General features: G+C 36.6%; 4 long non-coding RNA genes across 4 annotated transcripts; all 4 read left to right on the top strand.

The window, feature by feature from the left end:
• The first annotated feature begins 1,610 nt into the window (after window positions 1–1,610).
• LOC128603640 (uncharacterized) lies at window positions 1,611–2,571 on the top strand. Its single transcript, XR_008385041.1, has 2 exons — window positions 1,611–1,845; window positions 1,947–2,571. It is a non-coding gene; the product is annotated as an uncharacterized LOC128603640 (long non-coding RNA).
• Window positions 2,572–11,067: 8,496 nt separating this feature from the next.
• LOC128603755 (uncharacterized) lies at window positions 11,068–12,401 on the top strand. Its single transcript, XR_008385061.1, has 2 exons — window positions 11,068–11,775; window positions 11,898–12,401. It is a non-coding gene; the product is annotated as an uncharacterized LOC128603755 (long non-coding RNA).
• A 1,087-nt stretch (window positions 12,402–13,488) lies between these two features.
• LOC128603754 (uncharacterized) lies at window positions 13,489–15,220 on the top strand. Its single transcript, XR_008385060.1, has 2 exons — window positions 13,489–14,593; window positions 14,717–15,220. It is a non-coding gene; the product is annotated as an uncharacterized LOC128603754 (long non-coding RNA).
• A 1,087-nt stretch (window positions 15,221–16,307) lies between these two features.
• LOC128603753 (uncharacterized) lies at window positions 16,308–18,004 on the top strand. Its single transcript, XR_008385059.1, has 2 exons — window positions 16,308–17,412; window positions 17,536–18,004. It is a non-coding gene; the product is annotated as an uncharacterized LOC128603753 (long non-coding RNA).
• The last annotated feature ends 6,449 nt before the right edge of the window (window positions 18,005–24,453 follow it).

Raw genomic sequence — 24,453 nt, 5'->3', positions numbered from 1 at the left:
CTTGGACACATTTTACTTGCACTTACATTCTGAAGCATTTTGTTGCAGAAGGCTTGTTGGATTCATCGACAGTGGTAGGTAGTTTCCAGTAAAACCACAACATCCAATCTCACAATGGCAAACAGTTGAGTAAAGGCGTAAACCCTGCAAAGAAATTTCCTTTCACCTTAGGCAACCTATTTTTTTTATATATTTTTTTTGGCATTTTTGTTATTGCAGTGAACACTACCTTGTATCATCTACAAAAATATATACTCACACACACACACACACACTCACACACACACACACACACACACACACAAATATATATATATATATATATATATATATATATATATATATATATATATATGCACACACACACACACACACACACACGCACGGTTTTTACTAAAACAGTACTACTGTTTAGGATCTGCCTTTCTGTGACCGTCATAAGACTCAATTTCAGATCATTCATATAATATCAGGGTTTTTTGTTTTTTTTAAATATAGACAATATGTTCAGTTATAGCTGAAAGTGGGACACTGAATGCAAGGGTTTAAAAAAACATACCATTACTGTTATGAAACATTAACGTTGAGCAGGGTCTTTGCTATCATGCCTCTTCTGAATAACAAGCACAGCTCTTTTAGTCAAACCCCATAACACTTTCAGAGCTTTCTTTTGTTCCATTGCGCAATACTCGGATTGCGCAATGTATGAAATGAATTGAAAAAAATGAATGATCAAAAAAGTAATCCATCTCTTTCTTGTTTATTTCACATATTGTATTTCACATTTTGCTGATTTTACTGCTATGGATATTGGACATTATAAACAGCACCAATTGAGAGCAAAAACAAAGAAATTAACTAACCAACAAACTTTAAAAAAAAAAATTTAAAATGACAAGACAAAACTAAAAAATAAGAAAATAAAAGCAAAATAATGCAACCATAAAGCAACAACTACACAAGAAAAAATAAAACAAATAATACACAAATAAAACAAGATAAAAAACAAACAGGAAAATACAAAATAAAAATAAACAAAACAAATAAAACAAGATGACTAAACAAAATAAACAAAACAAACAAAACAAAATGAAACAACACATTTGTGAACAAAGCTTTTCTCCCATTATACACTATAATCCAGTCTTGGGGTTTTCAGACTCTCAGTCTCTTCAGAAAGTCTGAAAAACTCACTTTACAACAACGTACTCTAGCGCAGTATAATTATTTGTTTTGTTGACACTGCTCGTATTGCTCTCCCAATTATTTTGTATATTTTATTTTGTATTTTCTATTCCGTTCTTTGTTTTTTAATGTTCTAATTATGCTTATTCATTTCCATTTTACACATACTTGTTTAAATATATATATTGTGTGCCTTATACTGTTGCATGTTAGCAGTTTACCCCAGACTTTCCACAAGCATTGCAGTGTACATAATATAAGCAAACTTGACATTAATGCTTATCGTTCATCCAGAAATCATACAGTTTCACCTAATGCATTAAATATCCTGTGTTTGTGTGTATCATTTTAGTCATTTCTCTAATGTTTCTCAATCGTGTGAAAAAAATCACTGATTTCAAGGAAGCGTTTTTTTTCCCCTGACTCTTCCCTCATTAGGCCACATCCCACTGTGAATATCTATATATGCTGCTAACACCCAGCCCATATTCTTCCTGAAGCCTTACTCACGCAGCCAGTGTACAAGAGTAGAAGATGGAACGAAATATGGCTGGGACTACTGGTGTATCCAGTGCACCCACGTACCTGGGTTGGTCCATTTGTAACACATTATGCTGCTGCTTTCCTATTGGAATCATTGCAATTGTGTTCTCCATCCGGGTAAGTCATTAAACATCATTTCTTCATTACCTGTTTTATTTATCGCTTTAAATAAGAAGGAACAAAGAAGGAACTAAACATAATAACTTTTTACATCATAGACTGACACGGCCAACAATACTGGTGATTCTGCAAGAGCTCATGCGCATTCTAGAATGGCCAAGAACATGAATATCGCTGCGCTCGTCTTTGGAATCTTTTTGCTCATCATTTGCATTGTCTATTATGCGATAATATTTTCAAAAATGAATGCCAACTCGCATTAAGCTGGAGTGTTATTGTTACATATGTCTCATAGTAATTGAATACACTTTCCACTTGGCTCAAATTCTACTGGTGTTTTTTGTTTGTTTGTTTGGTTTTGTTTGTTCATTTTTGATGAGAACCCCTTGTATTAAGTGTAATCCTGGAATCATTTCATGACCAAAGACTCAGTGGGGAAACTATGGAAAATCTGTAGACTGACATGGTATTAACCACTGTTACTATATTGTTTATACATATTTTTTTTATACATATTTTTTTATTCTTTTTATATTAATGCATACAATTTTTTTATATGAATACAGGAGACCTTCCTGTACAGATCCAAATAAAATCCGAATTTACTTCTTCTTTTTTTTTAACAAAAAAAATGGCGCAAATGGACTTTGTAATCACTTTCATATCAGTACATGTGTTTTTGTTTTTTTTTTGAAAAATAAAGCAAAAAGGTCATCAAAACTATGTATCAGTGTTTGTTTGTTTCTTTCTCTCTCTCTCTCAGATATAGTAGCTGGCTACAAAATGCATTGGTAAACTGTGATATCCACCAAACAGAGTGTTACTAAGTACTGACTTGGTATGGTCTCAAATGTTTGTCGCAAAGAAAAAAAAAATTCTATTCTTCACATGTAAAAAGTACATTAGCATTTGCAGAAAATTATATATATTTTTTAAATAGTTTGCTGCAGAGGTTGTATTTACTTCCTTTCACTTCAAAAATCATCAAAACATGTCATTTGGTGCGGGTTTCCCAAACCGTTCAAATAGATCAAATACATGCAAAGCAACATTCTAAAGTGATTCATACACTGTAAAACCGGATTTAACTCAAAACATTTGAGGAAACTAATTACCTCAACATTTTTAAGTTGATAAAGCAATTTCTTTAAGCCAAACACAGTTAAATATAACAAAAATTTAACTCAAACTTTGTAATTTAAAATAAAATGTCTTATATTTAAGTGTGTTTGGCTTAAATAAATTGATTTATCAACTTAAAAATTTTGAGGTAAGTAGTTTCCTCAAATTTTTTGAGTTAAATGAACTTATCCGGTTTTACAGTGTGTAACTAAGTGAATTAAGTGATTATACCTTGCTGTCATAATGGTATTAAGCAGGAGGACATAAGATGATTAAATAATAATATAATAATATTAATAATAATAATAAGAAGAAGAAGAACAAGAAGAAGAACAAGAAGAAGAACAAGAAGAAGAAGAACATTAACATTAGCATTTGTTCATGTTCCACTAGCTTCCTGTAATCGCCCGCATCAAATTAATTAATTAATTAATTAATTAAAAGATCAAATACATGAGCATCGGTCTCGATGCTCATGTAAAAGATCTTATCTGGAACAGCACCCCCCTACGTCAACCCTCTCCTTGAGTTTTGTGTTCCCTCCCACAGCCTGCGATCAGTTAACGACCTTCAAACTGATTGTCCTTCAGTGGTGGAATGAGCTTCCAACCTCAATCCGGACAGCAGAATCCATCACTATCTTCAAAAAACTTATAAAAACTCATCTCTTCCAGGAACACTTAAAGCTACAGTACTGAACTTTTGCCTCTCTATCGCCATGTCTGTTTAAAACATAAAACTGCAAATTACTTGCGGAGTTTGTTTGTTTGGGTTTTTTTTACGTAGGTTGTGCGTCGCCACTGCTCTAATGGGAGCTGTCGCTTGCCCTTTTGGACCTCAGTTCAAAGTTTCTTGGTTTTCACAGCAGCTGATAACCCAAATGAGAACGATGATTGAGTTTAGATCTATCCAGATTAAAAGCAGCCATCTAGATAACAAGTTTAAATTCTAAGCAACTGACAAAGACTGCACCATCCACAGCCCCTACACGCGATAGAGTAGATGGCACTTCTTCTTTCTGTTTACGAACGTGACGTAACCACGCAAAAGGGTGGTGACGCCAAAGACCGCACAAATGACGTCAAACCGATGTTTCCCATGAAATCCGACCCGACAGCTCAGATTATAAACCCATTAGCTGTAATCTTACCGTTGCGAATCAGGGTAAGGTAAGGAGACCGTTTTGAACACTGATTTTTTTTCATGTACTTGCTCAATAATTAATTTTTGTTCATTTTTAACCAAAAAAAAGTTCAATACTGCAGCTTTAAAGAACCCCTAACTTGTCCCCACTCAAAAAAATGTATACCTACGACTGCTCTCTATGCTCTTTGCTCCTCTAGCACTCAATTACAAATCCTTTAAAGTAGCACTGTGGGTTTGATTGGAACCATGTGGGTTTGATTTTTTTTTGTTGAGATTTTGACATCTTTTTAAAGACTTCATCAGCTTGCCAGGCATCAATCAGCTTCATTTTCAGATCCACAGTCAGCTGCTTAGAAGAGCCCATGGTTGCTGAGTATTAATAGCACAAGGTTTGAAGTGTCAGGGAATTTTTGATGCTCTCATGACAATTCCTGATGGCAAGGTTTGACCCGAGTAATGAGTTCTAATGAGTCGATTAAGACCTAACAAGTTAAATGAGTTCTGAGAATTCACAACAGGAAGGAGGTCCTGTTTTTCTGTGTTTTCAGTTCATCAGATAGAAAGCAATGTGCATTAACATTTGTAGAAAAGAGGTTGTATTTACTTCTTCAGTCACAAAATCTGCAATTTGTTCAAGGATATATGGATATGAGTTTTGTTGCTTTGTTGGAAGTAAATTATTTACAACTCTTTTAAAACTTGACCAGCTAAATAAAAACATCAATCTGACAAGGGGCTCCTCTGACTAGACCTATAATATATTACATAGACTTTTACATTGTAGACACTGAGGTGTTGAAATAGGTTGAGGTAGATTAGATAGTAGATCTCCAAGAGGAAGGTATGGTTTAACTGTTGTGATCAGTCCTTAAGCAGCAGTTATTTTAAAAGAGCCACCGGTGTAGGCTATATGCATAAGAAATGCAAGTCTCAGTAATTACTGCTTATTTAATAGTGACCTCCTACTAACCTACTTACTGAGTAATTAGCTAGTCAATTTAGTAGTTTTTACGAGTTATATTTGTTAATGTATAACTACTAATTTCTTCCCTCTTAGTTTCCTATGAGTTACAGAATTGTGTTTTTTTTCAGCAATTGAATTAAGCATCATTCATTCAGCTGTCACAAAATTTATTATCTGTATTTAACATAATATAACTTAATTAAAAGATCATAGGGAGGAAAAGATCTGTTTTAATTAGCAAATTAACAGGAATTATGAGAATGTATCTGATTTTCTGTAGACCAGACAGAATTTTTAAAAACTGTTACCACCTTGACAGAAACTCAGGAATGGAAACTATACTTGGTATAGCTCAGGAAGGAAGGGAAACTAGATCTCACACACACACACACACACACACACACACACACACACACACATACACACACACACACACACACACACACACACACACACACCCCTATACACATATGCAACGGGGCAGTGGTGGCGCAGTGGTTAAAGGCTCTTAACACTCAATTGCTCAGTTGTATGAATGAGATAAATGTAAGTTGCTCTGGATAAGGGTGTCTGCCAAAATGCTGTAAATGTAAATGTAATGATCCAAACAGTAAAAACCCTGATGTATAGTGCTGGCTTATTAACACCTGTGTGAAGTTGGCCCCCCACCCAACGCAAAACGTCCACAAAATAGTCTGCTGGTTTGTGCCGTAAAAATTTTCCTTTATGCTGCTTCGGTTTTGCAGATATTAAAAGAATATTTATAGGTCATTCTGAGGTCACTCAGCAACAATCAGAAATATATACTGGCTTAGAAAACATTGGGCATGATTTCCAGGCTCTTGTGCAGTGCCTGTGCCCTAATACAGGTGGTATTACATGAAAAGTGGCACTGCACAAGAGCCAGAAAATTATTTTGTTTTGAATAACTGGTTTGCATGGATAGAACAACATAATTCTGTTCTACTAAATAAACAACATCACATAGGCGTTAATTATTTATTTAACTTGTTTAATTCTCAACACAAACATAGGCATAGGCAAACTAAATGGTCACTTAGGGCACCACCAACTTGGGGGCGCCGATGATCGCCCCAAGGCAAGTTTTATGAAAAATCCAACTTTTTGTATGATCATGTTATACATTGACAGGTAAATTACCACAGCTTCCGTAAAAAAAAATAATAATAAAAAAAACCTTTAGGCTACTAGCTGAGCTGAGAACGTTGAGCTGGAGAACTGACCATAATTTTGCTCAAGTTTTACTACCTGTACCATTGAGGTGGGAATTGTGGTTCATATCAAGTAGGTCCATCAGCAAGGTTTTTACAAACAGATTATGAAAGTTTACTCAGTCACTTTGACTAGTTTTGAACTCTCATTCATGAAATTATGGGAACGTTAAGAGAACATTAGGGGAACGTTGTGCAAACCTAAAAATATCTTTCTATTTCCATAAAGAAAACTCTCCTGGCTAACAAAAAACAAACCTTAAAAAGGTATGTTCTGGGAACCAAAAATTGTTAGCTGGGTAGAGATTTAGGGGAGGGGGGGGGGTGACCAAGAGAAATCTCACCAAAAAATGGCCCTCTGTGTGTGTGTGTGTGTGTGTGTGTGTGTGGTTAATCAAGGGGAAAATGAGAACAGGTGTAAATGATTAAGACACATGAGGGAAACAACCAATAACAATACATGGAGAGAGTGCATAAACAAAACAAAAAAAACACACACATGTACAAGTAAAAAAAAAGTCCCATCAACCTGTAAGCACGCACTGTCGCGCTACGGGGAGCCTAAGCATGCTGAGTGCTCCGGCATTAGCTCTTTCAGAACCAATAGCGTTGACTGTATCAACCTATAATGAATAAGTTATTATGTTTAGTTCCTTCTTTGTTCCTTTTTATTTGCAAGGGTCCAGGGTTCGAGTCCCGCCGTGGCCCTGTGTGTGTGGAGTTTGCATGTACTCCCCGTGCTGGGGGGGGTTTCCTCTGGGTACTCCGGTTTCCTCCCCAGTCCAAAGACATGCATGGTAGGCTGATTGGCATGTCCAAAGTGTCTGTAGTGTATGAATGGGTGTGTGAGGGTGTATGTGATTGTGCCCTGCGATGGACTGGCACCCTGTCCAGGGTGTACCCCGCCTAGTGCCCGATGCTCCCTGGGATAAACTCTAGGTTCCCCGTGACCCTGAAAAGGAGTAAGCAGTTGAAGATGGATGGATGGACACTCATTTCAAATCTGATGACTGCGACACACTCCACAAAAGTTGGGACAGTTGACGGTTTACCGTTGTGTAACATCAGCTTTTCTTTTAATAACATTTATTAAGCATTTGGACGCGGAGTGAAGACACCAGTTGGTTAAGTTTAGCAAGCGGAATTTTCCCTCATTCATCCATTATGCATTTCTTCAGCTGCGCAACTGTACGGGGTTTTCATTGTCTTATTTTGAGCTTCATAATGCGCCACACATTCTCAATTGGAGACAGAGACAGGTCAGGACTGCAGCAGGCCATGCTAGCACCCACACGCTTTGCTTATGCAGCCATGCACTTGTAATCCGGGCAGAATGTGGTTCGGTGTTGTCCTGCCCGGGATGGCAGCATATGTTGCTCCAAAATGTGTACATATCTTCCTGCATTAATGATGTCCTCACAGATGTGCGAGTTACCCCCATGCCATGGGCACTTACACCCCACCATACCATGACAGACTCTGGCTTTTGGACCTGACGTTGATAACAGCTTGGACGGTCCTTTTCCTCTTTGGCCCGGAGAACAATTTTTTTGTCCAAAAACTATTTGACTTGTAGAACCACAAAGCACGATTCCACTGTGCTACTGTCCATCTCAGATGAGACCGAGCCCAGAGAAGTGGGCGGAGCTTCTGGACAGTGTTAATGTATGGCTTCTGCTTTTCATAGTAAAGCCTTAACACGCATCTGTGGAATGGTGAATGGTGCTGACTGACAAAGGTTTACCCAAGTATTCCCGAGCCCATTTCAGGATATCTGTTACAGACCCATCATGGTTTTGAAAACAGTGATGTCTGAGGGATCGGAGATCACGTGCATTCAGAAGTGGTTTTTAGCCTCACCCTATATGCACTGAAATTTGACCAGATTCCCTGAATCTTTTAATAATATTGTTTACTGTAGAAGGTGAAATTCACAAAATCCTACCGATTTGTCTTTGGGGAATGTTGTTCTCAAAGTGTTGGATTACTCACTGATGCACCTGTTGGCAGATTAGCGAGCCTTGACCCATTCTTGCTCTTGAAGGACCAGGCCTTTTTTGGAGGCTCCTAATATGATTAGATGATTACCTCACCTGCTTCACATCACCTTCTTATTTCAACTTGTTACATCACCATTAGTCCTAAATTGCCCCGTCCCAACTTTTTTGGAATGTTTTGCATGCATCAATTTCAAAATAAACGTTTATCTTCAAAGAACTATGCAGTTGATTAGGTAAAACATCAAATACCTTGTCGTTATCCGTTTTTTGTTTAAATACAAGTCAAAGTACATTTACAAATCATAGGGAGATAGGGTCTGATTTTCTCGATGTTGTACAGAATGAACCTACAGAATTGTAGTTGTTAAAATGCGGTCTGTGAAGGTCAAGCTATCATCAAAAGTCACCCCAAGGTTCCTGGCTGTCCTGGTTTGAGATGTCAGACAGGCAAGCAGAGATTCGTGCAGAGACAGATGGATCATCAGCCTGGAAGGACAAATAGAGCAGGGTATCATCAGCATAGCAATGATATGAGAAGCCATGAGACTCAATCAGACATGTAGTATAAATAGAAAAGAGCAGTGGACCGAGAACTGACCCCTGAGGAACCTCAATTGTGAGCTGCTGAGTTTCAGAAGCTCCTCCCTTCCACAATACCTTGAAAGATCTGCCTGTGAGATATGATTCCACCCGCCGCTGAGCTGTTCCGCTGGAGAGAGGACAGGAGGATCTGATGATTCACAATGTCAAAAGCAGCAGAGAGGTCGAGTAGGATCTCTGACTATTTAAAAAATATTGCTCAGTCCATCTGAAGGAAATTCTTGTTTGTGCAATCTCAAAAGTAAGTGGTTAACTCTACAATTTGTCGGACTTGTCCTTGTTACCACTTGATGGACTGATTGCATTTTGGCATTATCCAAATATGGTCAAGGTATATTGTAAGGGTATCTGAAGCATACAAATCAGTAACAAGGAGGACTAGACTTGTTGGCACCCCTGTCGACTCAGTTGCCATCAAGTTCTACTTGTTTAAATTATGTTGGTAGTAGTTGCTCTTGTGTGTGTTCTGTATATTCTTTTTCTCCGAAACATTACATTTCATAACATACAGCGCAAATGATAAACGAACCTGACTTCAATGTTCCTCATCTTTCCAAAAATCGTACAGTTTCACTTGATGCATCGCATGTCAAATGTGTTTGTGTGTCCCATCTTAGTAATTTATCTAATGTTTCTTAAACATGTTCTTAACTGCGTTTCTGTTTCTTTGAGAGATCAGACATTCATTTGGATATGAAATTGGATAACGTTCTGTTCCCTAGACCTTCCTCCCATCAGGCCACATCCCAGAGTGAATAACTAAAAGTGCTACTAACACCCACCCCACATTCCTTCTGCAGCCTTACTCACACAACCAGTGCACAAGAGTGGAAGATGGAACGAAATATGGCTGGGACTACTGGTGTATCCAATGCACCCACATACCTGGTTTGGTCCATTTTTAACACATTATGCTGCTGCTTTCCTCTTGGAATCATTGCAATTGTGTTCTCCCGCCGGGTAAGTCATTAAACATCATTTCTTCACTATCAGTTTTACTTATGATTGCAAATAAAATAAAAAAGTATGAATAAGAAACATCATAACTTTTTCATTACAGACTCATACGGCTAACACTATTGGTGATTCTACAAGAGCTAAGGCGCATTCCAGTACGGCCAAGAAACTGAATATTGCCGCACTGGTCATTGGAATGGTTTTTTTCATCATTTCCATCGTACTGTGTGTGACAGTGCTTGCAAAACAGACATAAGGCAATGGAGCCAAATCACACCGTGTTATGGTGACATCAGTCTCACAGATATTGAAAACACTGTCCACTTGGCTCAAACCCTACCTTTGTATTTTCTTTTTCTTCTTTTTTTCATTTAATTTTTGATGAAACACTGTTGTATTAAGTGTAATCTTGTAATCATTTCATGGCCAAAGAATCATTATTGCAACTTTGGAAAGTCTGTAAACTCATATCGTGTTAAACACTGTTACTATATACAAAATATTTTATGAATAAAAACAGTAAACGTTATGTATCAGCGTTTTTACTCTTTAGATCTTTGTACGTGTGTGTACGCTTGCACATCTGTGCGTGTGAGTGTCTGCAGTCTGGAGTTTATAATCTTAAGCGTTTCCTTCCTGAGTTAGCCCAGGTCTAGCTTTCTTTCCGGAGTTTCTGCAATTTCAGACCTTTCTGATCATTCCTGGTAATTTGCTCATCAAGACAGATCTGTTCCTCCCTATGATCTTTTAAATTCAGTTAGATTTTGTTCAATACAGATAATATTTTTAGAAACATCTGAAGGAATGATGCATAATTTAAGAGCTGGGGGAAGAAGAAAAAAACCCTGAAAACACCACAGTTCTTTTCTGCAACTCATAGGAAACTAAGTACAAATGCATGAGTAGTTCTTCATGAACAATTATCTAACTTCTAAAAAATTACTCAGATGTGCTAGGTAATAACTCAGTAAGTATGTTAGTAGGAGTTCACTATTAAATAAGCAGTAATTACTAATTTTGTGTTTCTCCTGCAGAACTACTAGCTGCCTGTGGCTCTTTTATAATAACTACTGATTAAGGACTGATCACAACAGCATTAATTTCCAATAGTTAAACCATACCTTCCTCCTAGAGATCTACTATCTAATATACCTCAACCAATTTCAATACCTCAGTGTCTACATTATGTAAATGTCTGTATAATATATTATAGGTCTCCTCAGAGGAGCACAGGGTCAGAGTGATGTTTTTATTTCGTTGGTCAAGTTTTCAAAGAGTTGTAAATAATTTACTTTAAATAACAAAACTCATATCCATATAGCTTTGCCAAACTACTTTTTTTTTTTTTTTTTGATTGAAGACGTAAATACAACCTCTGCCTTAAACTTGTTAAGTATTAATTGATTCAGTAGAATGCAAAAACTCTCAGCAATCATGGGCTCCTCTAAGCAGCTGACTGAGGATCTGAAAATGAAGCTGATTGATGCCTGGAAAGCTGATAAAAATATTTAAAAAGATATCAAACTGGGCTGACAATTTCCAAGAAATGGTAATGAAGAGGAACTGTGGGAATCAAGGCAAAATCTGGAAGACCAAGAACACTCTCAGATCAAATTGCCCATGTGCTGTGCGGAAAGATAAATCCTTTCTGCCATTCCATGTATCAGGCCACATCCCACTGTGAATAAATAGAAATGCTGCAAACCCCCACTCCACATACCTCTTGAAGCCTTACTCAAACACACACACACTCATACACTTACACGCAGAGAAAAACAACTGGAAGATGAAATTGACTGTGCCTACTGGTGTATCCAATGCACCCACATACCTGGCTTGGTCCATCTTTAACACAATATTCTGCTGTACTCCTCTTGGAATCATCGCCATTGTGTTCTCCTGCCGAGTAAGTCAGATAACATAATTTCTTCACTATCAGTTTTATTTATCATTGCAAGTAAATAGGTATGAAGAAGGAAATAAACATGTTTTTGGGTTGTTGTTTTTTTTCTTTAATTTTCTTTATAGACTGACTCGGCTAATCTTATTGGTGATGCTACGAGAGCTAATGCGCATTCCAGTTTGGCCAAGAAACTGAATATCGCCGCACTGGTCATCGGAATAATATTTTTCATCTTTTTCATCATCATTACATCATTGTATCTACAGACCTAACGACACATTACAAGGCAGTGGATCCAAATCTTACTCCCCATTACGGTTATATAAGTGTCATAGTAAATGTAAACACTCTCCGTAATTGACAAGGTGTTTGTTTGATTGTTTGTTTTATTCCATTTCATTCTTGATAAACAAACTTGTACTAAGTTAAATTGCATCATCATTTCATGACCAAAGAATCATTGTGGAAACTATGGAAAGTCTGTAGATTTACACTGTATTAACCACTGTTACTACATTGTTATTTTTTTTATATGAATATATTGTTATTCTTTTTTTTTTATATGAATGCATCCTAATTTGTTATATAATGGATGCATGATATCCAAATAAAATCTGTTAGTCTTTACACCTCTTTTTTCTTCTTGCTTTTTTCCCCCCCTCCATGGACTAAGGAAAAAATGTCTTAAACGGACCTTGTAGTCACTTTTATATTAGTAAAATAAAAAAGAGAAACAATAGGCCTACTTGTTTATTCATTTTATGCATATAAGAGTCAAAACAAAACGAATAAAACAATATCAGTCAAAACATGCCAAATACATCAAAAGAACAGAAGTAAAACAAAACATTTGGAGTTGAGTGTTTGTCTCTTACTCTATAAAACACTCTTGGAGTTTTCAGACTGTCTCAGCATTACTCTCTTTACATCTCACTTTAGCGCAGTGCAAAACTTTATCTTTTTTACACTACTCACATTGGGGTTTTTTTTACATACTTATATTGCATATTTTATTTTGTAAGTTGTCTTCTTATTGCACTTACTTTATTCTATTTTCACCGTATTTGTTTTTCCTCCACTAGAACAAATGGTTGCGTGCTTGTAGGATGGAATTATCATTGTAAACAGCGGAGGCCACAGCAAGGTCAAAAGCGTAAAATATTTTTGTTTTTCTTGAATAGCTCCCTTCCTGTTTCTCACACAGATATGTTACACATTAATGTTCTGGAACTCAAGGACCATTTTCTGGCTCGCAATTGTGTGGAGAAGCTATTTCACAATACAGATGTTTACATATTAGACCACAAGACACCATTATAACTGAATGTACACAAATGAACCCATTCAAAAGTCTACATATGCTTGATTCTTAATACTGTGTGTCGTTTCCTGGATGATCAACGACTGTTTTTATTTTTGTGATATTTTGTGGTAGATTGTTCAAAAAACATTAATTAAGCACGAACATTTTCTGTTTCACAGGGGTATAAATATGAGGTAACACATAGGCCAAATTTCCTTAGTCATTCATAACCCTTTAAACATATTTGTTTCCAAAACTTCAAACACTGACAGAGTTGAAAAAGATGACACATTGTATTATAAATGCTTTTTAAGACATTAGTAGTGTGTTGTCTTAGTCAGTCTAATGATACCAAGTTAGACCAAACAAACACAATGACTACATTTACATGCACATCAAATTCCATTTAAGGTCTATATTCAGCATAGTTGGGTATAACATGTTACAAAGTAACTGTATTCTGTATTCTAATGAGTTTTTCTGATAACGCAGTAATGTAAGGCATTACATTTTAAATAATGTGATTTTTTTCTTTAACCCAGCATAATTCTCCACTTGGAGTTGTTTGTCACTATGTAACTGAACGTCGGTAAAAGAAGACCGCCTGTAATTTTATATCTTCAGTGAACGGAGGCGAGGCCAATCAGACGGGGTTTACAGGAAAATATGTGGAAACACTCCAATCGTGTCTTATTGGCTGACAGTCTCTCAAATCTGACAAACGTTAGCTCACACAGTCAGTGTGAGGAAAAATGGATATAGGCTGATTTATTTATCTTTTTTAATCCAGTAAAGGGGTTGAAACTGAAACAGTTACATCCTCCCATGCTGAGCAGGAAAACAAGTTGTGTAAATGTCCATATGAGTTCCAGTTTACGTGAACATGATATGAGCAGAACAGAAGGAAAGATAATGTACTTTGCATGGCACTGTAGCAGAAAAACCCATAGCTTAGTTATTGTTCCGCTTGGCTAACGGCACCAAACTAGCCTAATTAGAAAAGTTTTATATTTTATCAGTCTGGTAGTCCTACAAACTGTAACCACACCGAGGCAAGTTTGATCATAAATCCAATTCTGATTTTCACTTTGTAGTGTATTTTTGTAAGTTTGATAGGTTTTGAAAGTAACTTGAAAGTAATTAGTAATAGTAATCAGTAATGTAATCAACTTGCAATTTGAAAGTAGTAGTTAGTAATCTGTAGTGGATTTTAGGTTGTATTATGAGATTGGATACTGTTTTGTCATCCAGCTGTTCCACCCCATCAGGCCACATCCCACTGTGAATAATTCATAGTACTGCAAACACCCACACCACATTCCCATTAAAGCCTTACTCACACAGCCAGTGCACACACACAAACACACGCACGCAGATAAAAACGACTGCAAGATGGAAGGAAAAGCAACTGTGCCTACTGGTGTATCCAATGCACCCACATACCTGGCTTGGTCCATCTTTAACACAATATTCTGCTGTACTCCTCTTGGAATCATCGCCATTGTGTTCTCCTGCCGAGTAAGTCAGATAACATAATTTCTTCACTATCAGTTTTATTTATCATTGCAAGTAAATAAGTATGAAGAAGGAAATAAACATGTTTTTGGGTTGTTGCTTTTTTTTCTTTAATTTTCATTATAGACTGACACGGCTAATCTTATTGGTGATGCTACGAGAGCTAATGCGCATTCCAGTTTGGCCAAGAAACTGAATATCGCCGCACTGGTCATCGGAATAATATTTTTCATCTTTTTCATCATCATTACATCATTGTATCTACAGACCTAACGACACATTACAAGGCAGTGGATCCAAATCTTACTCCCCATTACGGTTATATAAGTGTCATAGTAAATGTAAACACTCTCCGTAATTGACAAGGTGTTTGTTTGATTGTTTGTTTTATTCCATTTCATTCTTGATAAACAAACTTGTACTAAGTTAAATTGCATCATCATTTCATGACCAAAGAATCATTGTGGAAACTATGGAAAGTCTGTAGATTTACACTGTATTAACCACTGTTACTACATTGTTATTTTTTTTATATGAATATATTGTTATTCTTTTTTTTTTATATGAATGCATCCTAATTTGTTATATAATGGATGCATGATATCCAAATAAAATCTGTTAGTCTTTACACCTCTTTTTTCTTCTTGCTTTTTTCCCCCCCTCCATGGACTAAGGAAAAAATGTCTTAAACGGACCTTGTAGTCACTTTTATATTAGTAAAATAAAAAAGAGAAACAATAGGCCTACTTGTTTATTCATTTTATGCATATAAGAGTCAAAACAAAACGAATAAAACAATATCAGTCAAAACATGCCAAATACATCAAAAGAACAGAAGTAAAACAAAACATTTGGAGTTGAGTGTTTGTCTCTTACTCTATAAAACACTCTTGGAGTTTTCAGACTGTCTCAGCATTACTCTCTTTACATCTCACTTTAGCGCAGTGCAAAACTTTATCTTTTTTACACTACTCACATTGGGGTTTTTTTTACATACTTATATTGCATATTTTATTTTGTAAGTTGTCTTCTTATTGCACTTACTTTATTCTATTTTCACCGTATTTGTTTTTCCTCCACTAGAACAAATGGTTGCGTGCTTGTAGGATGGAATTATCATTGTAAACAGCGGAGGCCACAGCAAGGTCAAAAGCGTAAAATATTTTTGTTTTTCTTGAATAGCTCCCTTCCTGTTTCTCACACAGATATGTTACACATTAATGTTCTGGAACTCAAGGACCATTTTCTGGCTCGCAATTGTGTGGAGAAGCTATTTCACAATACAGATGTTTACATATTAGACCACAAGACACCATTATAACTGAATGTACACAAATGAACCCATTCAAAAGTCTACATATGCTTGATTCTTAATACTGTGTGTCGTTTCCTGGATGATCAACGACTGTTTTTATTTTTGTGATATTTTGTGGTAGATTGTTCAAAAAACATTAATTAAGCACGAACATTTTCTGTTTCACAGGGGTATAAATATGAGGTAACACATAGGCCAAATTTCCTTAGTCATTCATAACCCTTTAAACATATTTGTTTCCAAAACTTCAAACACTGACAGAGTTGAAAAAGATGACACATTGTATTATAAATGCTTTTTAAGACATTAGTAGTGTGTTGTCTTAGTCAGTCTAATGATACCAAGTTAGACCAAACAAACACAATGACTACATTTACATGCACATCAAATTCCATTTAAGGTCTATATTCAGCATAGTTGGGTATAACATGTTACAAAGTAACTGTATTCTGTATTCTAATGAGTTTTTCTGATAACGCAGTAATGTAAGGCATTACATTTTAAATAATGTGATTTTTTTCTTTAACCCAGCATAATTCTCCACTTGGAGTTGTTTGTCACTATGTAACTGAACGTCGGTAAAAGAAGACCGCCTGTAATTTTATATCTTCAGTGAACGGAGGCGAGGCCAATCAGACGGGGTTTACAGGAAAATATGTGGAAACACTCCAATCGTGTCTTATTGGCTGACAGTCTCTCAAATCTGACAAACGTTAGCTCACACAGTCAGTGTGAGGAAAAATGGATATAGGCTGATTTATTTATCTTTTTTAATCCAGTAAAGGGGTTGAAACTGAAACAGTTACATCCTCCCATGCTGAGCAGGAAAACAAGTTGTGTAAATGTCCATATGAGTTCCAGTTTACGTGAACATGATATGAGCAGAACAGAAGGAAAGATAATGTACTTTGCATGGCACTGTAGCAGAAAAACCCATAGCTTAGTTATTGTTCCGCTTGGCTAACGGCACCAAACTAGCCTAATTAGAAAAGTTTTATATTTTATCAGTCTGGTAGTCCTACAAACTGTAACCACACCGAGGCAAGTTTGATCATAAATCCAATTCTGATTTTCACTTTGTAGTGTATTTTTGTAAGTTTGATAGGTTTTGAAAGTAACTTGAAAGTAATTAGTAATAGTAATCAGTAATGTAATCAACTTGCAATTTGAAAGTAGTAGTTAGTAATCTGTAGTGGATTTTAGGTTGTATTATGAGATTGGATACTGTTTTGTCATCCAGCTGTTCCACCCCATCAGGCCACATCCCACTGTGAATAATTCATAGTACTGCAAACACCCACACCACATTCCCATTAAAGCCTTACTCACACAGCCAGTGCACACACACAAACACACGCACGCAGATAAAAACGACTGCAAGATGGAAGGAAAAGCAACTGTGCCTACTGGTGTATCCAATGCACCCACATACCTGGCTTGGTCCATCTTTAACACAATATTCTGCTGTACTCCTCTTGGAATCATCGCCATTGTGTTCTCCTGCCGAGTAAGTCAGATAACATAATTTCTTCACTATCAGTTTTATTTATCATTGCAAGTAAATAAGTATGAAGAAGGAAATAAACATGTTTTTGGGTTGTTGCTTTTTTTTCTTTAATTTTCATTATAGACTGACACGGCTAATCTTATTGGTGATGCTACGAGAGCTAATGCGCATTCCAGTTTGGCCAAGAAACTGAATATCGCCGCACTGGTCATCGGAATAATATTTTTCATCTTTTTCATCATCATTACATCATTGTATCTACAGACCTAACGACACATTACAAGGCAGTGGATCCAAATCATACTCCCCATTACGGTTATATAAGTGTCATAGTAAATGTAAACAGTCTCCGTAATTAACAAGGTGTTTGTTTGATTGTTTGTTTTATTCCATTTCATTCTTGATAAACAAACTTGTACTAAGTTAAATCGCATAATCATTTCATGACCAAAGAATCATTGTGGAAACTATGGAAAGTCTGTAGATTTGCACTGTATTAACCACTGTTACTATATTGTTATTCTTTTTATATATATATCCTAATTTGTTATATATGAATGCATGAGATCCAAATAAAATCTGTTAGTCTTTACACTTCTTTTTTCTTCTTGCTTTCAACCACTGAAAATCTCTAATTATATTTCTTTATTGGATATCTATAGAATTTCCAGAGGTAAGCACAGTGTTATTATATAACATCATCTATGTCACTACAGCCTATAACCTACAGTGCTGTGAAAAATTATTTGCCCCCATACAGATTTCTTCTGTTTTTTTGTGTATATCTCATACTAAATAGTTTTAGATCTTCAAACGAAATACAACATAAAACAAAGGCAAGCTGAGTAAACACACAATACAGTTTTTATTTATTTAATTAGTTTTACTGAAACACCTACCACCAATGTGAAAAACTAATCGCCCTCTTAAATTTAAAATCTGGTTGCACCTTTAGCAGCAATAACTGCAACCAAACGCCTCAGATAACTGGAGATCAGACTTTTTACTTCTAGGACTAGGATTTATTCCTATGCTTTGGATCATCGTCTTGCTGCATAATCCAGTTGCATTTGAGTTTCAATTTACGGACTGAAGCCCGAACATTCTCCTTTAGGATTTTCGGGTAGAGAACTGTATGTAAACAATATGGCCAAAAGTTTGATCTGACCATCACATCCATATGTCTTTCTTCTCCAAACTGTTACCATAAAGTTGGAAGTGCACAATTGTATATAATGTCTTTTTATGCTGTAGCATTACAATTTCACTGGAACAAAGGAACCCAAACTTGTTCCAGCATGGAAAATACCATAGAAAAAGACATGGTTCACCAAGGCTGGAGTGAAACCACTCGAGTGTCCTGTACAGAGCTTTGACCTCAACCCCAGTGAACATTTGGGATAAACTGACATGCCCCAGGCCTCATCACACAACATCCATGCCTGACCTCACTAATGATCTTGTAGCTGAAGAAGAAACATTCCCCACAGCCACAGTCCAAAGTCTAGAGGAAAGCCTTCCGGGAAGAATGAAAATTATTATAAACAGTAAAGGGGGACTAAATCTGGAATGGGACGTGCAGATGAACCAGTGGCACCTCACATAGCACACATTGGCATTTCTTAAAAGCCCCTTGGTTAAATTCATTAGATTTTAAATTTGTTAGGAATTTGAATGAATTTACTGAAGCTGCTATCTTATGACTTTCAAACATACAGTATGTAAATTATGTAAGGAAAATAATACCACTGGATGGTATGAGAGTTACTGTTAACAACCTGAAGTTGTTAACAGTATTATTTTCCTATAACAAGACATACCGATGGGTTTTATTCTCGTTATACCACAGCAATTTGTCCATTTTAACCAGTTAGATTCTTTCATTCGAACATCTGGGAAACAAGTTAGTTCCTGCTATCACTTGTGTTATAACAGCTATAAACCTGCCATTCCCTCAACAGCCTCTCTTTTCTCTCTCCTGTTAATAAGACAACAACAAACAAAAAAACAGCTTTTTATCTATTTATTACTAGACTTAGATTATGTATTGTATGTATTGTAACGACAATGTATTAGAAGAAGCGCATTGATATGAACCTGTGATATAAACTGATTTTCTATTGTGATGTAATGCCATTGTTGATTGACTCACCACAATGAGCTGTTTTGCAGATGTTGGAGCTTGATACTATAATGAACCGGCATAAAAATGAGTTGATATGAAGCGGATGAGATGGAACAAGTCATTCAGAGCAATAATCACTACCAGACCAGAGAGAAGCTGTTTGTCCTTCTTCCGGTAGTGAGTCACAACGGAATATAAATACTTAGGAAGCATTTCTTAATTTATAATAAGGAAATAATAAGGAAACGTATCTATTTTCCTGCTTCCTATGTGTACTGTAGAGCACTTTCCTGAACATTTCACATTTGTTTTTAATGAAGGACAGATTCATGTATGGTTGCCTTGTAATTCTATTCAAACATAAACAATGTCAGGAGAGTCATATGAACTTCACATGTGAATTTTTGTCATATTTCACATGTGATTTTTATGCATGATTTATTTACACTTGATTTTACCCGTCATATATTTAAAAACCTATGCATGTGATTTTTACCATTTTTGCTCAAAGTGCATCCCACTTTCTCATTCCTATATGAAGTACTATTAGCTTAATGTTCTATATTCAAAAACAAACAAACAAACAAACAAAAACTAACTAACGTTACGTAATTGTCCTTGTGAAATTCTGGAAATTCTGTTTAATGGGAAAATATGGACATTTAAAGGTTCTGGAAAATGTTCCCTATGACTCTTGGCTTTGTTCTGTATACAAGTCTCCCCCTTTGTGTATTGTTCCCTCTGAAAAAAGGGAGGATAGGCACTGCAACAGGCTCCAGTGATGGAATTTCTGCTCAGAAGCTCCTCCCAGATTTGGCAGGTCAGGCAAAGTAAATTTTCTTTTTGCTGTTCAGAGGAGGGGGGAAAAAAATCTGTTGACTTGTTATAAGGACATCCAGATGGAGCCTGTTACAAACAGAAAAGACAATAAAAAAAAAGCACCAGTGTTTATATAAAGAATTCTGAGTACTCGTCTGTGATTTCTGTGAACTACAATGAAGCACGATTCCCAAGCAGCCCTAAGCAGCACCTACGGGCCACCCACGTTCACCCAGACAGCCAATCAGAAGCTTTGTTTTTAAGATACTCCATGTCTTCTTGATTGAGAGAAGAAATGCAGATGTCTGTGAAGCATGAAAGCACATAGTTTGTTTTACCCTTTACTTGGGTGCAAGCTCATTTTTATTTTACACTTGTTGTTATTTTCAAAATCCATGACACAGAGAAATGTTCATACTTGTTTAGGTTCAGAAATCAGTATGTGAATCTAATACGTTGTTATGCTGCATTGCACACTCTTGCTTCATTAAGGGAAATAAAAGGTATATAAATCTCCTTCTCCTAATAATGTTTCCCATGTGTTGCCTTTATAGTGGCCTCCAAACACCTCCTCTCAGTTTGAATATTTCGCTCGTTGTACCCCACCCACATTTCCTGTTCTAACTTTCCACTTTCTTGGCATCCCTTTGCTCATTGTTCCTGTAATCTGATATAACCATGTTCAAAACAGGCTTGGAGTCTGTAAGGACCATAACATCACTTTTCTTTTCTTTTCTTTTTTTTTTTTAAATATGTGTACGCAGATTTTGCCTCATGTGTTTTGTTGTATGATGCTCCCTCAATTTTTTCATGTATTTATAATATAAAGGTAGACTTCTAATTTTTGCTATTCAAAATACATGGGCGAATACAAACGTTTGCACTCTGTAACATGTAATTGTGCAGTGTCTTGCTAAGTGCCATCAGTGCATTTGCAGTACTGAAAGGACTCTGTTTAAAGACATTGTTTTCCAACAGTACATCTTTGTTAGTGACAGAACTTGGCATCCACACACCAGCACACCCAGATCACATCTGTTCCATCTAACCCAAAAGATGGCCTCTCATGCATTGTAATAGGCGGTAGATTTACATGTTTATAAAGGTTCACGTTCAATATGTTAAATAACCACAAATACAATGCCTAGCATAAATATCCACCACTCTTGACCATTCCACATTTTGTAGTGTTACAATTGGGAACTGAAATGGGATTACACAAAAGAGCTTGTCATTTTGATGCAGGGGGGAAAAAAATCTATATAAACTGCAAGACTGTTTACCAATTTAAACATTGTGACTAAAGTTGTGACTACATAAGTTTTCACCCCTGTTTCTGTGAAAGCCTGCTGCAACCACGCACCATAAGCCGTTGAATGAAGCCCATCTGCGTTTAATCAACGTGTAACCTGATCGCAATATAAATACATCCGTTCCTGGAACAACCCCAGGGACAGATGCATATATATTAAGACCTGATTACACTTTGATAAAATGCATGGTAAATGGAGGTTGATAGAAAACACATTTAAACATCATGAAGAACCAAGAAGCTTTCAAAACAAGCCTGGGACAAAGCTCTGAAAAAGAAATCAAGAAAACAGAGAAAAAAAAAACAAGTATCCAAAACTTAACACCACTGAACACCATTCAATCCATTATTAAAATATTGGACAGACTACGGCACAACCACGACCCAGAAACGCAACTAAGAGGCGAAGGATAACTCTAAAGATGGTAGAAGCTATTTACAAGACTGTCATAACCCAGATTCTCCACAAACCTGGACTTTTTTAAGTGGAGTGGCAAGAAGAAAGCTATTATTGAGTGGGGAAAAAGCCACTTAACAAATGCATGGGGGGGAAAAGTTCTTCGGCTGGTCTTCGGCTTTGGTGTAAACTTATCACTGCTTATCATACTATGAATACCATGCATTTGTTGTCAGTACACTGTTTTTGATGGTTCCTCAGTAGTGCAATTTTCAACTTGCACCACAACCATCAAGAACATTATGGAAATGTACAGTATCTCACAAAAGTGAGTACACCCCTCACATTTTTGTAAATATTTGATTATATCTTTTCATGTGAGAACACTGAAGAAATGACACTTTGCTACAATGTAAAGTAGTGAGTGTACAGCTTGTGTAATGTTAACATGTACTGTGACATACTGAAGCAGAGCATGATCAGTATGCAGTATTCCAGCATGATGACCACAAACACACCTCCAAGACGACCACTGCCTTGCTAAAGAAGCTGAGGGTGAAGGTGATGGACTGGCCAAGCATGTCTCCAGACCTAAACCCTATTGAGCATCTGTGGGGCATCCTCAAACGGAAGGTGGAGGAGCACAAGGTCTCTAACATCCACCAGCTCCATGATGTCATCATAGAGGAGTGGAAGAGGACTCCAGTGGCGACCTGTGAAGCTCTGGTGAACTCCATGCCCAAGAGGGTTAAGGCAGTGCTGGAAAATAATGGTGGCCACACAAAATATCGACACTTTGGGCCCAATTTGGACATTTTCACTTAGGGGTGTACTCACTTTGGTTGCCAGCGGTTTAGACATTAATGGCTGTGTGTTGAGTTATTTTGAGGGGACAGCAAATTTACACTGTTACACAAGCTGTACACTCACTACTTTACATTGTAGCAAAGTGTCATTTCTTCAGTGTTGTCACATGAAAATATATAATCAAATATTTACAAAAATGTGAGGGGTGTACTCACTTTTGTGAGATACTGTATGTATCTTCTAACTCTCTGTTTTGGTTTAGATCTACCAGAGTTCCTGCTTGCACTCTGATCCAATTGTACACCCTTATAGACCACTCTAGCATAAGAGCACTTCTCTTAATCTGTTTATTTTCTTTCTGTCCCCTCTGACTTGCACTTCACAAAAACAGTTTAAGGCCAAGTCTCAAGCTGGCTTCAGTTGACAATCTCACATGGATACTGCAGGCTTACTGTACTGTATATGGCTGCGGTATTCAGAAAGACTGTCCTGATGTGTTCAACCTGCTCCTTTCAACACACTTAGTACACTTAGTACCCCAGAACAGAATGGGTTTCCTCTTTGAGTCGGGTTCCCGTTGAGGCCTCAGGGAGTTTTATCTCGCCACTCTCCAGCGACTTGTTCATTAGAGATCTAAATCTACAGCCAGATTTCTGTAAAGCTGTTTTGTACCAATATGTATTTTACACATTTCAGCTGACTGGAAGCCTGTTAAACCTGTTAAGTCTATAAACCTTTTATAAAAACCTAACACTGAATACTGAATGTCTATTAATTCGGACAGGATGAACGTGGTACTCATATTTTGATTACACTTAAGTGCAACAGCTTCCCAGAAAGCATTAGTGTATTATTAAGTATTATCATTAAGTATAATAATTTCGCATAATTGAGAGTCATGATACACCAACGCAAGGTACACAATATGTGTTTACAATTTTGGTGTCTCGTGCCTACAGTGTAATAATTCATTGCCTGAATGTGAATGGAGTACTCAGCAGAGCTGCGGTATGTAAATGCCACTGAATTTTTAAAAAAAGCTCTTTCAGCTGAAGAATTTAAAGAATATATACATACACATAGGCTTTGGTACTGTATTCACTAACATATATAAAGAAATCCACACATTAAAGTACATAAATAAGGTTATGTGTAATAAAATGGAATGACACAAGAAAAAAAAAGTATTGAAGACGCTAACTGAAATGTATTTAATATTTAGTGGAGAAGCCTTTGTTTGTAATGACAGCTTCAAGGTACTTCCTGTATGAAGAAATTAATGGGCCGCAGTATTCAGGTGTGATTTTGGCCCATTATTCTCAACATATTGTCTTTAAATCTTGTTCAATTGGATTTGAGTCAGGTGATTGACTGGGCCATTCTAACACCTTGATTTATTTTCTCTGAAACCAATTGAGAATTTCCTTTGCTGTATGTTTTGGATCGTTGTCCTGCTGGAAGCTCCACCCACGTCTCATCTTCATCATCCTGGTGGATGGCAGCAGATTCTTCTCAAGAATCTCCCGGTAAAAGGCTCCATTCATCGTTCCTTCAATTATATGAAGTCTGCCAGTACCATGT

Source organism: Ictalurus furcatus, chromosome 28 (assembly GCF_023375685.1).
Source record: "Ictalurus furcatus strain D&B chromosome 28, Billie_1.0, whole genome shotgun sequence".
Lineage (NCBI taxonomy): Eukaryota > Metazoa > Chordata > Actinopteri > Siluriformes > Ictaluridae > Ictalurus > Ictalurus furcatus.
This window is presented reverse-complemented; position numbering and strand designations above follow the sequence as displayed.